Consider the following 17,330-nt stretch of genomic DNA (forward strand, 5'->3'; position numbering starts at 1 on the left):
GGGACCAACGATTAATCTTTATTGTTTTCATTGACGATAAGAACACTGCCAATTCAGTTGGAAAAGATTACTGCAAAGGGGTGTGAGACCTTGAAACAGAGACAAATGGCACATGCCCAGAAGCCAGCTTCCTTCAGCAAAAGGAAGATATTCATCATAGGATTACCGTCACCCAAAGAGAAAGCCTCCAAAATAAAGGTTAAGAGAAAAGTAGCTTTCTCACAAGTTTATAAAGCCATGCCCAAAAAAGACAATGGAGGCAACACTGTTCTCTGAAAAGAGAGGGTCCAGAATTAATGAGAGACTCAGCTAGGGCCAGTGGGTCAAAAATGACAGAGGGGACCATGGCAGTTAATCGCCATTAACAATGCCTGAAGAAGCAGCCCTGGAATTACCAGGAAACAAGCCAAAAGGGAACCTGAAGTAGAAGGCATTACTCAGGTCCAGGTCTGGGGACATCAGAAAAAACTTGGGGGATGTGAGAAAATGATCCTCTTTACTGTGCAAAGGATGAGAGTTGGGTAATCTAGATTTCAAATCTGGAAAATAAACATTACATGAGAACCAAGGGTTGAGACAGCTACCTAGAAGAAAAAAACAGATTTAGGGATGCTCATTCCTCCCCAGCTGGGGAAGACCAAGGCCTACTCACCACTTGTTCAAGATGTGACTAGAAAACAGTGCACGTCTAGTGTTAGATCAGTTTTGTACTAGGACAGGATACCAGCTCTGAGGACGCTCAATTCATTGTTTATATTTATCCATGGAATAAATATTTACGAAGCTGTATCTTGCATTTATATAAAGAGCTAGGAAAGTGTAGAAATGAAGGACTAAAAATTAGAAGTCAGTTTTATTTGAGCTTTATATCACCCCAAACATTTATTCCAGTTGTATTTGTCTATAGCACATTGTCAACTTCCCACTTGGTAAGCAACAGTGTTTGGGTTATAAAATATTTATTCACCATCTCTTTACCACCAAGACTTGGAGAACCCCCAAGTCCAATCCAACACCTGCTCATCTGATTTGAAATGTATTCTTTGAGTTATATCAATTATGTTAGGATCATTTTGGTTGTCTTAAAGACCTTTGCTGAAGATAAGGGTCGATGCAAAATCTTAAACCCTTGAAAGAGTTATAGTTAAATGTTTTAGTTGCCCCAGATGAATGCTGGGGTACTTGAACACAATATCAATGTTACTCCAACATCACCAGTTGACAAAGATAACTTTGAAAATTACTCAAGGACTTTAGGTGAAATTCCAGCAGAGCAAATAAATCAACCAACACATCTGAAATCCAGGAAGGGCAAATGTCTGGATTGCATTTCTAAGCAAGCCATAGATTCTTAGGAAAAATAATTCCTACTCTTACCAGAGTATTCAGGTCAGACTAGAGACTATACAGGTACGTGTGGGTGAGGGACAAATACTTCTTCAAAATTAGAGATATAAATTAAGCATTTTCTTTCATGGAAGACCGAGGCATTAGATTTTCATTAACAAACAGCAATTTAAGCCAAAACAATATCTGCATGATGGGAAGAATTTATATATATTTATCCCCTCTCCCTGATTTTTTTATTTGGCTTTGAGACTAGAAAAATTGCCACACATGTTTGAGATCTTGGAAACAGGATCTATTGCCAAATTTAACATGTGTACATAGGCAAAGCATACCAGTCTTAACGTTTGCAATTTTATTTGAAAAATCTGGGTGCTTAAAATTATACCCAATATTTCCTCACAAACTTACATTGTCGGTGTGTCTAAAATGAGTCGTAAAGAACAAACATCAAGGCAATAAACAGTCTTATTTGTTACACTTTGCTGGATTACATTTAAAATATATATAATGGACTGAAGGTAGAGAACCGAAAAGTCAAATCTCTGAAGTGGCTTCCCTGGCAGGTTGTTCAGTTGGGTGAAGAGTCTGGAAAGAATGGTTTTTCCAGTTTCATCTACATCAGCACTAGCTAACTTTTCCCAGCCAGTGTCCATCAGAGTTGTCTGGGAGTACTCTTGACACTTTCTTTATTAACTTCAAAGACATTTTCTTGGAAACAGGAAAAGAAATTGCAGTGAGTGTGATTCCCCTAAAGAAATAACTTTTGGGGCGCCAGGGTGGCTCAGTCGGTTGAGTGTCTGATTCTCGATTTGGGCTGAGGTCATGATCCCAATGTTATGACATCCAGCCCTGCTTCAGGCTTGGTGCTGAGTGTGGAGCCTGCTTAAGATTCTCTTTGCCTCTCTCTCTCTGTCTCAAATTAAATTAAATTTTTAGAAAAGAAATAACTTTTGTTTTCATCCCTGAGAAAAAGTTTCTGAATATCCTCTGTGAATGCAAAAAGGTTTTGAGTTACTATTGACAAAATGTGGCACTTTTTCAAAAAAATTTTTTTGCTGTCTGTTTATTTTTGAGAGAGAGACAGAGACAGAGACAGAGACAGAGGTGAGCAGGGGAGGGGCAGAGAGAGAAGGAGACACAGAATCCAAAGCAGGCTCCAGGACCCTTGCTGTCATGTCAGCATAGAGCCCGATGCAGGGCTTGAACCCAAGAACTATAAGATCATGACCTGAGCCAAAGTTGGACGCTCAACCAACTGAGCCACCCAGGTGCCTCAAAATGAGGCACTTTTATTTTCTTTACTTTGTCATTGCTGTACTACAAATGCTGCTTGTTTCCAAACAGCCTTATATTGGTTATCACTTCACCAGGGAGCTTTACAACAATCCCCTAAAGGACTCAGTTCAAATATTGTTATGTGTCCTTCATTGAGGAAGAAACCAGGAACACCAAGAATCAGTGGCTGGCCAAAGTCTCAAGCCAGAGGGATAAACAATTAGTAAAAGAGATCTCCTGGCTAGCAGTTTACGATACTGACCCAGTAGTAACCTCTCAAGATTCCAAAACCATAGTCAGCCTACAGCAAAAGCCTTAACTTCCTCAGTCTCCTCTGGCTAGTCTCAGAAACATGCAGAAAAGTACACAGAGTACCTGGAAGCCATTTGTTTTCTGGCCATGGTTTTGAGTCTCACCATGGATGCTCTGAGATGCCATGGAAGGGGTCTCAGACAAATGGTGATCTGATAGATGCAGTCCCAAGCAAACTCTAAAATAAACTTTTTAAAGCTTTTTAATGAACTGTTTTTAGTTAACAGCTTACATCCATTTGGATCCATATGGAAATTTCTACAAAGCTTTTTGACATGGTTGTTGCTTCGTTCATTTCATCAGTAGTGTTTTTGTTTTGGGCGTGGAGGGGCATTGAATGTGTATCAGATCCTAAGCTTAGAACTGGGGTATGGTGTGTGAGAACTGATGGCTAAGAGCTGGCGTGCATAAGACCTGGTCCTGGAACCCAAAGAACATGCTTTCTAACCCAGCAGGCCACAGATACTAACCACATCTGCCATTTAAAATTTTCTAATAGTAACATTAAGAAAGTAAAAAGAACTAGATGAAATTAATTTTAATAGTACCTTTAAAAGGTACTCCTAGAAAGGAGACTCATTGGTGAGGATGGAGAGCAGAACTTTGGAGAAGGTGGCCTTCCTGCAGATGTGACTATTAAGTTGAGATCTCGGTTTCCCCAAATATAAATGAGAAGAGTAATTACATCTCTGGCTTTTCACACTTCTTTGTGAAGATCAAGGCAGTTATCTAAATAGCTGTAATAATAAGGGATCAAATTTGAAATCACTTGGAGTCAATCATTTTATTTTTCCAACATTTTTGAAGGTGCATCATGTTCGGTCCAGCCAAAGCATGTTGGTAAAGAGAAGCATGTTCGGTCCAGCCAAAGCATGTTGGTAAAGAGAAGCACTCAAATGGACTACGTGCAAATGTGGGAAATGTTAAGTTTGAACTTCGACAAAATAACTCCAGAGTTTCCTTTGGAGTCACTGGGGACAGAAAAGAAATGTGGGCCTCACTCTTGAAAGCATTTTGCCACCAAGTAACATTGGAGGGCTTTTCCCTGAAGGGTTATTCCCAGATGGTCTCAGCAGACAAAAAACTCAAGTTCATCCCACCCAAGGGCTAAACCTAACACTTTGAGTTAAAGTTCCGGGTTCTAGGGCAACTGCCACCCTCTCCTCACCCTATTCCTGGTCCATTCTTGATGGTTACTAGGAAGAGAGGAGCTAAGTTTTCATATTTTCTCATGAGAGACCACTTATCTCAAGCAATAAAACCAAACATGTTGCAGGTGTGGATTTGACAGCCTCTCTGTCCAACCGTCTTCTCTCTGCTTTGGGACCAACAGCACTGGTCCAGGGTCACACAGCTGTTCACTGGCAGATCCAAGGCCAGGACGTAGGTTTCTTCTCTCCTCCTCTGTACCTCTTCCTGAAAAATCAGGCAGCTTTCTCCAGAATTCAGATGAAAGGTACAGCTGTCATATCATACCGTAATAAGTGCAAGCATTCCTTCTTAAAAACAAACAAACAAACAAACAAACAAACACCTATTCCCAGGGAAGTAGCAAAGCCTTGGAGTTAGATTTTATTTTTGTATTGAATTAATCCTTTGTTCCTCTTACATTCCCTTTGGAGGGTGGAGGACCAGTAAGGATGAAATTCAAATGCTTATAAATATCACTGAGAGGTACACCTAGCCACTCAAGTAGATGCTCTGAATTAATTTTACCTGTTTTATGACTTGGGAGGGGGAATTCCGACAGAGGAATACAGCAAAAACACATTCTCCCAAACCTTCACTTTTCTGTTTCTCATAGTTGAAATGCTGACATGCTAACAACTATGTTAAAATGTCTTAAAACTCAAAGAGGTTAAAGTTGGATTGATTTTCTAAACTGTTAGAACTTGCACTCAGCTTTCTGAAAGTCTTATTGGAGAAAAGCAGGATGTTTGTAAATGAGTCACCACTTAAGCCATGTCCTCACTATTCATGCTAAGTTGGTATATATGTTCAATTTCTCTGGCTCTACATCATTGAATGATGTTGCATTGCCCTTGCTGTGGGCATCCGTGCATTCCGTCGGTGCCTCAGAGCTTGTTGTCTCCTCTTTGTCACATGAAGCACTGATCGGTGAGCATGCAACAGGGAGCCACCCAGGCTGGGTCCCTGGCCCTGCAGAGACTACATTCTGGGAGGAGAGATGATGTTACACAAAGTGTCACAAACAGATCCTGAGTACAAGCGGTGCCAAATGCCGAGGAGGAGAGTCACAGGCTGCAAAGAGAATCATAGGGACGTACTTTACCGAGATGCAAGGTTGTCCTTGCCAGGTGATATTTAGGCTGGGACCCAAACAGCGAACAGATCTGGCAAAGGGAGGATAGAAGGCACAGGAAACAGAGGGACCAGCATGAGTGGAGGCCTGAGGCAGACTAGAATTCTGTGATTGAAGTAGCAACACACAAAGCACAGCCAGGGTAGTGGGATGGGGCAAGGTCAGGGGCTGGGCCATTTAGGGTCTCATGGGTACAAGAGGCTTGGATGCCATGTGAATATAGTGGGAAGCTATGAAGGCTTAACCCACCTAATGTTTTAAAAAGATGGCTTCACTGGGGGCCCTGGGTGGCTCAGTCGGTTAAGCATCTGACTCCTGATTTTGGCTCAGGTCATGATCTCACGGTCTGGAGTTCGAGCCCTGCATCAGGCTCTGTGCTGACAGTGTGGAGCCTGCTTGGGATTCTATGTCTCTCTCTCTTTTCTGCCCTCTCCTGCTTGCTCTCTATCTTTCTGTCTCTCAAAATAAATAAATATTTAAAAAATAAAAAAAATAAAATTAAAAGATGGCTTCAGGGTCAAGATACATAAGACACTCTTAACACAGGGAGAGATTTATTTTTTTTTTTTTAATGTTTATTTATTTTTGAGACAGAGAGAGACAGAGCATGAACAGGAGAGGGGCAGAGAGAGAGGGAGACACAGAATCGGAAACAGGCTCCAGGCTCTGAGCTGTCAGCACAGAGCCCGACGCGGGGCTCGAACTCACGGACCGCGAGATCGTGACCTGAGCCGAAGTCGGCCGCTTAACCAACTGAGCCACCCAGGCGCCCCTACACAGGGAGAGATTTAAAAAATACTGACACCTGGGCCCTACTCTAGACCAATTAAATTAAGCTCTCTGCGATAGGGTGTTTTTGGAGTGCCCTGCTGTGAAACCAGAGCTGGGATCCACTGAACAAAGTGGACGTCTCATGGCAAGGGGCAGGGCTAGGCTTTTTCCCTGCTGTCTGGGCTGCATTTAATACAAAGGAAAAAGACTAAAGCCGCTCACACCGATGCAGGTGTTCGGTTTACCCACAGTAACTCAAGCACAAAAACATTCTAATCAATAGCCTAAAATGCCATCATCCTGAGTCTGAAAAAAGTCAAAAGGGGAAAAAAGGCTAGTAGAAGCAGCTTGTGATATTAATTATGTATCAGCCAAAAATTGATAATAATTACGTATCAGCCAAAAATAACACCGTTCAGCATACCATATCTTCACTGTGTGCTCTTGGTTGGAAATATGTCATTTGCTATGTACACATCAAAATATTCCCGCTAGGGCCTTATTAAGGAAATATTTGGGGCCATGTGGAATCAGTTAAATCCCACGATGCTGTGAACTACTGTGTTACCGAGATGCATGAGCTGTTCTCCAACTAATGAACCATATCATTAATTACAGACACCTCAAATAAAAACGCCTAAGAGGAAGCATGATATATACAATAAATAGAAGGGTCATGATTTGCAAAGGGGCCAGCTCATTCTGAACCAATTGTCTCCCGTTTTCCTGGGCTGTAATTACAGACATTAATTTGATTTATCACACTGGGCTGGGAAAGATCTTGCAGTTTGCAGAGATTAGAGAGTTGTGAAATCTGTGACCCCCCAAAGTACTTTGACCAAGTGCAGACAACACATTTCAGATCAGGTTTATTATTGAAGTGGCTATTTCCAAAGAGAAAGATGAATTGCTGAAAATAATACTCTCAAAAACCTTTCCCATCCATTTTTCAAAATGACACTCTGATTTTAAAGGTAGGCATTAATTAAGCAGCCCCAGTTACTACTAACAATAGCAAATGAAAATTCCTGAATTATTATATTTCATTAAAGTAATTGTCAAGTTCTTTAAGTAATTGGAACATTTTCTAAAACAAGAAAAACAAAACAAAACAAAAATACAACAACAACAACAAAAAACCCAGAAGCTAGCCTCCATTGTTAATATTACTTATGAAAAAGATGTGTGGATATCTGTCTTTCCTTTTTTCCATTGTTTTAGATGTGTGTGAGTGTGTATGTGTGTGTGTGTGTGTGTGTAGTTGACTTTTTGGATATATATATAAACTAATGTATCTGTCTAAGCATTCATAGGATGGAAATTAGCTGTAAATGCATTATTGTAATGGCAGTAAAAACAATTCTTTGTAGTGATGATTCTCATTTTAAAAGTAGATATCAGCAATTAAATATCAATTATTTAACTATGTCTTATAAAAGAAATAATGTTAAACTATTTGCTATTTTTTCAAAGTAAAGAGCCAGGCTGTGCTAGTTCCAGAAATGGATAACATTAATAAAGACCATTAATTGATTGCCTACACTGTGCTGAGGGCTTGCCATTTGGTGTCACCTCTAAAACACCTCTGTGTGCCCCACACAAGGACCAGCTGTGAGTTCTGGGAGGGCAGGAACCCACATATGCTTTGCTCACAATGTACTTCCAGTGCCTGGCACATCATAGGTAATATTTAAATGGATGAATGAATACATATCTTGGGTCTGAGGCTTTCCAGAGGTTGAGAGTGACCTAGGATGTTTTCTTTTTTTTTAATTCCTCAAATTCTTGTATATTAAAAACATTGAGAAAATATGTCCTGTACCCAAGAACTATTTTTATAGTCTCCTGCATCCCTTCTGCCCCCAAGGTTGTATGGTATGATGGCAAAGGTCTAGATAGACTATCCTTTGTGAATAGGAGGCTTCATTTCTCTGCACTGTCCCCCTTGCCCTCACCTGCCCCATGAAAGACCTGATTTGCACCCCACCCAAGGTGGTTTCTGGGCAGGATGACGATGTTATAGAACAGTCTTCCCATAGCCCTGACTGTGCCCCACATCCTGGCATGACTCACCCTGCAGGATTTTATGATCTGATAATCTGGACCATTATCACCATTTCTAAGACAGTTTTAGCCAAAAAAGACATAATCTGTGTTTAGTAGGAAGTCTCATTAAGCAGAGGTACTGGGAAAAGGATGGTGTCGGTGGAGGGGAGTGGGGGTTTTACACCAATAGAGTGGTGAGAAGTAGGGAGGCCATCCACAGGAGGACTCTTTAAGAGTGAAAGGGGGTGATGCTCATTTCACTCAGACAGCAGGCAACACGAGGGCTGTCATCTGAGGAGGTCACACGGTAAGGTTTGTTCTGTTCTTCAGTTCCTTTCTGTTTAGTGTGTTTTGCTCTGTCTTCTGGAGCACTGAAAATCGCATTCGTCTGTTGGATCATGAACCCCTTAAAGAGCTGGAGAAAGTCATGCCCCTTCTTCCCAGGAAAATTCACAAGTCAAAGGCCCACAAAATAGCCTTTATCATGTCCAGGGGTTTGTGAACTGACCCCCATTCATCGGTTCTGAAATCACAGACCTCCCGAACCTTGAGGCATCTTTAATGATTTTCAAAGCAAGTCTTTTACACCATAGTGTGGCATTCCACTTCCCCTGTATTTTTTTTCCCTTTCCTTTGCTAAACCACAATGTTACCTTAGCAGACAGAATATTAGGCCAACATGCTGAGCCAATGGATGCCAAGCCAGTGGTTTTTCCAGAGAAAAGAGCCACATGAAAGCCCCCTGAGCTGCATCCCTGTATTTGTAATTGTTTAGTGGTTGAGGAACTGGAGAAAATAACAGCCAATAGGTATACAATTTAAAATTGCAGAGGGGATAGAAGCAGCTAAAATGATAAAATGTCTCCAGTTTTGGAAATGAACAAATACTTGAATCCATTGAGAAACCCAATTATTTTCATTTTGGTTTTATTAGAGGATCATATAATTTCCAAATGTACAAAGAAGGTTAAAAAAATAGTAAAAGCAAAAAAAAAAAAAAAAAGACTGGGGGAAGGTTACCATTTCAGGGAGGTCTCCCAAGAATGTGGGGGAACCTTTCCACAAGGTTGAATCAGAATCAATAATTGCCTAGAAAACGTCTCCCGGAAGCACAGTGGTATTTAATTAACAGAATCCCCGTTCACAAGAAAGTTCTGGGCAGCCCTGCCAAGCGCGTGTGTCATGGAGAGAAGGCAGAGATGTTGACTGGGAGAGAACTCCATTAAGAGAAGAAGAACCATCTGTCAGTTTAACTTCCTCTGCATTTCACTGGAAATATTTCTCGTTGTCATGAGAAGTCTCTGGGGTCTCTAGTGAGGACCTCCTTCCTTGCTGTGAACTTAGGCCTGAATGAATCTCTTATGCCCCATTCCTCCTCGGCTGGGTGATCCCCAGAAAACAAACAGGAGATGGGCAATTGACTACTCTCGTGACAGGGCCATGCATGCGAGAGGAGGCCCCTTGGGGGCTCCATGCTTCCTGCGGCCTCTTACACCTTCTACTCTTGGAAGTTGGCTGTCTGGCTGCAATTCTGTCAATGATTGAAAGGCAGCCTCAGTTGCTGGTTAGGTATGTGTGTGCGTGTGCATGGGCTGCAGGGAGGGACATGAGGCCTGACAACCTTGAACGTGCCCCTTCCAGACAACACCCAGAGAAGCAAAACTATAAGAAAGGAAAATGGGGGACATGAGAGATTTTCCATATTAGCTGATCCTCTGGACAAAAGTATTTGATCACTCCCACGGTTTAGCCCGCCTCTGGATCAAAAAGCATATGACCATTTTGCAACCCCCATAAAATAACCCTATTCAAATATAAATCAAGAATGGATACACATGGTGCTAACGTATTATTATTACAGACACTTGCAGCTCAGAAGTGGAAAAACTGTCTCTGGCATTGCCTTAAGTAGAGATTGATTTGACCATGTGTTGTGGTGGGGACACCAGACATAATGGGTTCCTAACTGAAGGCAGTGGGAAGTACCTAGCATCACTAAGGAAGTATTCATGGCAAAAGTGTTAAGGATCCTAAAGCCCGGTTACAGGAAATGAGGAGGAGGCAACGAGTTTATCAACACCGTGAAGAACCAATTAAACAAATCCAGAAGGTGGGACATTCTACAGGACAAGTGGCCTGATCTCTTTAACAAGTTGAAATGTCTTGGGAAAATGAACTAAGGGTGCTAATGAGGGCCTATGCTGATTCAAAGGGACTCAAGAGAAATAATAATCTAATAAGATGCATGACTGATTGAATCTTAGACAAAGAACAGCTATAAGAGATTTTGGGGAACAATGAGGGAAATGGGAACATAGACTGGGCTTAAATGATAATAGGGCCATTGTCAGTTACGTTAGGCAAGACGCTGACATGGGCTTATGTAGAACAAGGTCCTTCTTCAGGATTCATGTTGAACTTTTGTAGGACAAGATGTCTTCATGTCTGTAATTGACTTCAGTATCAGGAAAAGAAAGTAGATTATTCAAAATGGCAAAATGGTAGCATTGCTAAATGTAGGAAATGGGTTTGTGGGTGTTCATTATCTCATGCGTTACTTTTCTGTTAGAAAATTTTAAAAATAAAACATCATAAAATGTGGGGAAAAATACAAGAGCATTTCCCAGAAGAGAGGCAAGATGTAGAGAAGGAAGGAGCAGCTAATGGCAACATCCATTTACAACCAGGGAGTAATGCCAGAGAGGATACAAGTGTGTGGCTCCTGTTACGCCACCCTTCCCTCCCCTCCCTGCTTCTACCTTTCATGGCTCCCCACTACCCTTAGGGGGAAGTCCAAGCACCAAGCACAGCCGCTAAGGACCTACACCAACGGGCCCTGCCTGAGTCTCCAGCATCATCTATACACACATGCCCTATCAGTACACCCAGAAACAGTGGTCTCCTCTCCGGTCCTGTGTGCCCATGATGTCTGTCTTCACCACTGACCTTCGCATGGTCCTTCCTTCCTAGTGGAACACACCATCCTGCTTCCACCCAGCAGCTTTTTGCATGCTGCTGTTTTCCCAAGCACTTCAGTGTAGGCAGGAGGCAAACCTTCCCCCTACACACCACGAGGTCAGGAGAGAAGCTCAGATCACTTTCTTTGAGGATCTGCAATATATTAAAACATGAAGAAATGCTTCAAAAGGTAACAAAAACTGGGGTGCCTGGGTGGCTCAGTCGGTTAAGTGTCTGACTTTTGATTTCCACTTAGGTCATGACCTTACAGTTTGTGAGATCAAGCCCCGTGTTGGGCTCCTCACTGAGCGTACAGACTGCTTGGGATTCTCTCTCCCCACCCTCCTCTGCCTCTCTCTCTCTCTCTCTCTCTCTCTCTCTCAAAATAAATAAGCCTTTTTAAAAAGGTAACAAAATTGTATTATTTACTTGTATACACTTAAAAATCGGTTTATTTAAACCAGGCAGATGTACTCATAAAACAATGACCATATATGCATATGTATTGTCATTTAGCAACAAAGTCAAATTTAGATTTGAGGCTCCTTTCGAGTATGAAGCCAGGGCCAAATCACTTGCACCCCCTAAGATTCCCTGCTGTATTTTCACTGCCAATTTGCTTTCTTTTCCCCCTTCTGGACCATAAACAACATAGAGTGATATATTAGGTTTCTTTTGCTGTTTTAATAAGTAGCCTCACAAGTGTGTAGGTCAGAAGTTTGGGATGGGTCTCACCGGGCCCCCGTGCCTCCATCCATTTCAATGCCGGCAACAGGAAGGCTGTTCCTCGCCTCAATTCTCTGCCTGGAGCTGGGAAAAGTTCCCCACTTATAAGGACTCGTGTGACTAGATTGAGTCCTGTTGGAAAATGCAGGATAGTTTTCCTACATCAAGGTCCATAACCTTAATCATGTCTGCAAAGTCCTTTTGGCCATGTAAGGTAACATAGTAACAGGTTCCAGGGATTAGGATGCGGACATTTTGCAGGGACCTCATTCTGCCTCCCATAAGCAGGGACCAAGATTTTCTTTTCATGATATTAAATGTTTTTGATATTAGTGATTATTATTGTTCTGCATTACTCATATTATCACCCAGCCAATTGCAAATCAAGCTCAGTTTTTTGTTTGTTTGGCCAGATCTCGTTTTATTATGATCAGATCTCACTACATCTCATACTATGCAGTAAAATGGAAATCCAGGTGATATCCAAGAGAGGTTTATTGGAGCTCATCAGAGAAAGGGGTGAGTAGCTCTGTGGTATAAGGTTGGCGTTCAAAAGACAAGTAAGTGATTGAGTTCTCAGGAATTCAAGAGAAAACATCCAAGGTTGAAACATCAAGGGATAGTTATGTTATTATATAATTCAGAATTATGGAGAAGAAATTGGTATAAGGATTAAAATTATTTGATCTGAGAATTAGAATTCAGGGGGTATGGAGAAATAGAGAAACATGTTAATTTCCCTTATGTGTCCTTCTGTAATTCTGTGCACTTTAGCGATGTGCGTGCAATACTTTCAGAATGATTCATTTTTTAATAAATATTAATGAAAGTACGGTCACATTACAGAATGTCATACAGTTTTTAAAAAGAACAATGAAGATATGTGTGTGCTCTTTTAAAAAGATCTTTAAGATATGTTATTAAATGGGAGGGTCTGGGTGACTCAGTCAATTGAGCGTTAGGCTCTTGATTTCTGCTCTGGGCATAATCTCATGGTTGATATGATTGAACCCCATGTCTGGCTCCATGCTGACAGTGCAGAGCCTGCTCAGGCTTCTCTCCCTCTCTCTCTGCCTGCCCCCACTCACGCTCTCTGTCTAGAAAAATGAATAAATAAATAATAGATAGATATGTTATTAAATTAATAAAGAAAAGAAGTAAAAAATATTGTGTTGAGTACATTCCTGTTAGTTGAAAATATATTAACATTATCTTTATACAGTAAAGCAGATACATATAGGGTACTTTTATGCTTCTGGATGGAATCACAAGAAACTGAAAAGCGTATATGGTTGTATTTTGGGAGAAGCATTTGGTGAGGTGTAGGAAAGAGGCTCTCACTTTTCTGGATGACATGACCAGATTGTGTATGTGACTTCTTGGGATCTTAGAGGGATCCCAGAGGGAGTCTTGGAGATTAATCTTCTGCCCCCTTAACTGGATTCTGCAAGGGACAAGATTGGATTAAAATACTTCTCAAAAGCTTCAAATTATGTGTTTTGCCCATGGGCTTCAAACTAAACAATGGAAACAAGTATCCACATGATTTGATGTGAAGGCGTTTTTACTCTTCACTGATTGTGTAGGTGTGGACATTACATTACTCCTAACCTATTGAGTCTGTAAGTCACAAGGGTTTTCCACTTCTACAGCTGCTCTGATTAAATTCAGAAGTGTGAGAATCCAAAACCTTTACCTCCTGCTGACTCATTATATTGTACACCTAAAACTAATATAAAGTGTATGTTAATTATACTTTAAATAGATAAATAAATAATAAAAACAAAAAACAATAAAACTTTATCTCCTGCCTGGATCAAAAGCCACCCTCCATAATCTGAATAGATCTCTTCCTAGATTTACTATCTCAGCATATTTCCATTACTTTTGTAAGATGTGTACAAATCTGACCCACCATAGCATGAGATCTTGGAAGAAGCACTGTGGGTCAAATGACTTATCCAAGAGCCTTCCTAGGGCTCAATGTTCAAACGACAAGGAACACTAGAGGAAATTGGGGTTGGTCTTCTTGGGCGTGAGTCAACTTTGCGGTGATCTAATTGGTGTTTCTCGGGGTATGAGGCAGTCTGACCAGATTGCTCTAGACAGCCTTTTCCCACTGGCAACGGCACAAAAACTAGATGACATAATTCACAGTATAGGAAATTAGGAGCAGATAGGAAACGCACACAGACTACTGTATTTCTTCCAAAGGGAGTGCACATATTGAATAGATTACTAAGGAGGATCCTCAGAATTGGCAAAGTTAATTCACTCAAGAGATAGCAGCAGAGCCCTGGAGAAGAGGAAGGCCAGAACAGAGGGGTGAGGAGCTTAAAGAGTGGACTAGGACAGGGGCTCACTGGGTTCTTCAAGTTCGACAGTCTTGGAATTCAGCATCAACATGTAAGCTAATGGGTCCTTGCCGTCTCAACATCCAACACTAAGGCTAATGTCTTAATTATTTTCCATTCCCTATGACAGGCATTTTTTCCATAGATTTGAATGAAAGAAATTAAGTTGAAGCAAATTACTTGTAACCACCCAGAAATTTGGGCTTATGGAAACACTTTAGAGCAAAGCGGCAAAAGTGGGTTTCCTCTTGGTCTGTCAAGTCCAGCACATCTCTCGCGGAGTGGTGGAGCTGTTTCCTTCTCCCTTGGACCAGGAAAAAATATATTTTTGGAGCTTCATGACTATGCTAAACTGGCCAAAATTTACTCAGCAGTTCCACAGGCAGCCGTGTCTTTCAACACGTCCTCTTTTTCCTTCTTTGAGAAAACATTGGAAAACTATAGATAGCCTTGTAATAGAGACTTTTTTTCCCTTGAAAGTAAGGATGACAAGTGTATCATTTCCTCAGCTATCCCACACCAGCGGAGACAAAGTGAGAATGACGTCCGTTGCGCAGCTGGAATCGTGAGCATGTGAATTTCCCACGAGGACCCAAGGGCTGCCTGCCCCTGGGAGGGTTGTGATACCAGGCAAGCATGGCCACAACCCTCCGGTTGTTCCCTTTGAGACTAGCTTAAGCGAGGATGTAATACAAGCTTACCTTGATGTATCTGGGTGAAAAATAGTGCCAGGGGCCACTTTTCCCTTATAGAGTCATATCTGATCTCTGGTATTGTTCCCAAATTGCACGTAACTCTAGAAGAGTTCTACAAATACAGTGTAATTTTCAGCTCCTTTAATTGTTCAACAAGCTGTGTTGGGTTGATTGGAATTGCTATGTGAATTCTCCCTTACTTTCCAAAATACTTCCCAATCATGGCACAGAGAAGTGGATCATGGCTCAGATCTGGGATGGTAAAATATGAAGATAATGGACTTGACCAATAAACTAATTCTGGTTCTACTGAAGTGAGTGCTCTCCCTCTCACCCTCTCTTTTTCAGATAAAACATAATTGACCTATAACATTGTATTATTTTTAGCTATAGAACACAATGATCTGATGTATATGTATATTATAAAATGATTTCCAAAATAAGTTTGGTTAACATCCGTCACCACACATAGTTTTCCCGTGATGAGGACTTTAAAGTTCTCTCAGCAATTTTCAAATATACGATACAGTATTTTTAAACTAAAGTCACCATGCTGGGTATATTATATCCCAGGACTTAATTTATTTTATAACTGCAAGTTTGTATCTTTTGCCTTCACCCATTTTGCCCACCCTCATCCCTGCCTCTGAGAACCACCAACCTGCTCTCTGTATCTATAGATTTAGTTGTTTTTTAAATTCTACATATAAGTGATATCATAGAGCATTTGTCTTTCTCTGTCTGCCTTATTTCACTTAGCATTACACTCTCTAGCTCCATCCATGTCATAAAGAACAAGGTTTCCTTCTTTTTATGGCTGAGTAGTATTCCTCTCTCTGTCTCACTGTATATGTATAATATATATGTGTGTATGGATAAGTGGATAAAGAAAATGTGAGATCTATAGATATATAGATATAGATATCTATAGATATATAGAACGTTTTCTTTATCCACTTACCCATTAACACTTAGGCTGTTTCCGTGTCTACTTTATTGTAAATAATGCTGCAATGAATATAGGGGTGCTGATCTTTCTGAGATAGTCACTTCCTTTCCTTTGGATAAATGCCCAGAAGTGGAATCACTGGATCATATGGTAATTCTAGTTTTAGTTTTTTGAGGAGCCTCCGTACTGTGTCTCACAGTGGCTGCACCAGTTTACATTCCCACTGACGATGCACGAGGATTTGCTTTTCTCCACATCCTCACTACTACTTGTTCTTTCTTGTCTTTTTGTTAATATCCATTCTGGCGGGTGTGAGGTGATATCTTGTGCTTTTGATTTGCATTTCCCTAATGGTTAATGATGTTGAGCACCTTTCCATGTACCTGTTGGCCATTTGTATGTCTTCTTTGTAAAAACGCCTATTCCATATCTCTGTCCATTTTTTAGTTGGGTTTTTTTTTTCTATTGAGTTGTATAAGTTCTTTATATATTTTGAATATTAACCCCTTAGAGATATAATTAGCAAATATTTTTCCCCATTCCATAGGTCGTCCTTTCATTTTGTGGATTGTTTCCTTTGCTTTACAGAAGCTTTTTAGTTTGATGTAGTCCCACTTGTTTATTTTGATTTTTGTTGCCTTTGCTTTTGGTGTCAAATCCAAAAAATCATCACCAAGACTTATATCAAAGAGCTTACCTCTTATGTTTTTTCTAGGAATTTTAAGACATCCGGCCTTGCATTCAAGTCTTACTCCATTTGGGGTTGATTCTTATGTATGGTGTAAGATAGTGGTCCACTTTCATTCTTTCGAATGTGGCTGTCCAGTTTTCCTGATATCATTTATTGAAGGAACTATTTTCCCCATTGTATATTCTTGGCTCCAATTTCACAAATTCATTGATCATATATGTATGGGTTTATTTCTGGGATTTCTATTCTGTTTCTTGGATCTATGTGTCTGTTTCTATGCCAATACCATACTGTTTTGATTACTATAGCCTTGTAATATAGTTTGAAGTCAGGAAGAGTAATGCCTCCAGCTTTCTTCCTTTTCTTCAAGATTGCTATGGCTAATTAGGGTCTTTTGTGGTTTCATATTAATTTTAGAATCATTTGTTCTTTTTCTGTGAGAAAAATACTATTGGGGAGTGCTCTTTTTGGACTCACTGGAGCCAGAAGGCCACTGAAGAGAGAGCGGGTGATAGAGCAGGGACTCCACCATCCTATTCTCCTTGGGGCTAATGCCCAACCTGGGAGGTAGTATCGTTTAGTAATTAAAAATGTGCTACTAGGATTCTTGTGTGCTTAGGAAAAATAGAACCCTTAATCACTCTAAGATTGTTTCCCTATTAATAAAATGAGGGTATTAACTATTTCAAAGGATTGGCTTGTGCATTAAAAGAGGTCATCTTTAAATGTCCAATCCACTGCCTGGCACATAGTAATCTCTCAAAAGTTCTCTTGGCCATCCCCAGACAAAAACAATGGAAGAGCAATTGGGCTTTTGAACGAGCAACTCTTGGCGTTGCTCACACCAAGGGAATCAGACATTTTGAACTGAAGAAAGATG

Source organism: Panthera pardus, unplaced genomic scaffold (assembly GCF_024362965.1).
Source record: "Panthera pardus isolate Hobbes unplaced genomic scaffold, ASM2436296v1 HiC_scaffold_8, whole genome shotgun sequence".
NCBI classification, from domain to species: Eukaryota; Metazoa; Chordata; class Mammalia; order Carnivora; family Felidae; genus Panthera; species Panthera pardus.